We start from the raw sequence: 1,527 nt of genomic DNA, 5'->3' as shown, positions 1-1,527 counted from the left end.
GAATATATATATTTCATCTTATATAATACTGCTCCAATGAAAATTTGCCAATATAAGAAAGCATCATAAAACAATTATTCAATAAATCGTTTTCCAAGTCGGATCTCGGGAAGCAAGGGGGTTGATAGCATAGCTGTAATTAATCGACCTGCGTGTGGCATGAACAATTAAAAAAATAAATAAAATAATAATAATAATTATAATAATAATAATAATAATAATAATAATAATAATAATAATAATAATAATAAAAAGAATAATAATAACTAAAAATGTTTTAATAATAATGACGGGAAATAATAATAATAATAATAATAATAATAATAATAATAATAATAATAAAAATAATAATAATAATAATAATAATAACTAAAAATGTTTTAATAATAATGGCGGGAAATAGTAATAGTAATAATAATAATAATAATAATAATAATAATAATAATAATAATAATAATAACTAAAAATGTTTTAATAATAATGGCGGGAAATAGTAATAATAATAATAATAATAATAATAATAATAATAATAATAATAATAATAATATTAAAAGTGATATATAATAATTTAAAAGTGAATGATAAAGTCGTCCCCTGGACCCTGGATGACGTACATTGGCAAACCAGCACAAACTTTCTCTGTTCCCTAGGAAGTGTACCTAGTCGTTCGCTATTTCTTTAGCACACGAAACTAGTATACACTTTTATTTTATAAGAACCAGTAAAATTTTGCCCAGGCTCAGTGTTCTTATTTTTGACCGATTTCAGGCTCAAAATTATTTTACACACTTTTCAACCTTAAAAGTACTACAGTATACACTGTACTGTACTGAAATGTAGGTATAAGTCGCCCTGGAAAAAACTGCCCCTTAAAAAAATGCCTGGAAAAAATGGCCCAAGAAAAAAGGCTGTGCTCAAAATGACTCCAACAGACAGGAGGTACATCTACTGTACTGTATTATAGAGAGTATTGTATAATCACACCTACCGAACTTAAGGTACAAATAGGTCTATATAAGTTTTTGGTTTTTTTCTTAATAAAAATTTCATTTGACATTTTACCTGAGCCTGAATTTGTTCTTATTTTGTTCTTAATTTTTAAGCAATTTCAGCCTCATTGTTCTTATAAAGTGTGTTCTTAAAAAGTGTAATTATTTAATGCCACAACATCCTACCAGTTACCCGTTAATATTCCTAGGTAGAAAAAGACAAACGTAGATAAAGTGCCTTACTGACCTCCTAATCACATCTGGAATCAATCCGCTGCTGCCAAAACAGATTCCTACCACATTCTAAAGTATACCTATCCCATCAGACATTGCAACAGGAAACAAAACTAAGATATCTCTATTAACATAGATATCTCTGTTAATAGAGATATCTTAGTTTTAAATAGAGATATCTTAGTTTTAAATAGAGATATTTCTTTTAAATTAAAAACTAAGATATCTCTATTAAAAACTAAGATATCTCTATTTAAAACTAAGATATCTCTATTTAAAACTAAGATATCTCTATTTAAAACTA

The 1,527-nt window shown here is 26.0% G+C and overlaps 1 protein-coding gene across 1 annotated transcript in view; it reads right to left on the bottom strand.

The window, feature by feature from the left end:
* LOC117109801 (zinc transporter ZIP12-like) overlaps positions 1-1,527 on the bottom strand; it is a 19,783-nt gene that overhangs the window by 9,363 nt on the left and 8,893 nt on the right. The window lies entirely within an intron of this gene.

The sequence above is a fragment of the Anneissia japonica genome, unplaced genomic scaffold, assembly GCF_011630105.1.
Source record: "Anneissia japonica isolate Jap-2015-1 unplaced genomic scaffold, ASM1163010v1 scaffold288289_len232728_cov185, whole genome shotgun sequence".
NCBI classification, from domain to species: Eukaryota; Metazoa; Echinodermata; class Crinoidea; order Comatulida; family Comatulidae; genus Anneissia; species Anneissia japonica.
The sequence above is the reverse complement of the archived record's forward strand: the minus strand, read 5'-3'. Positions and strand labels throughout refer to the sequence as shown.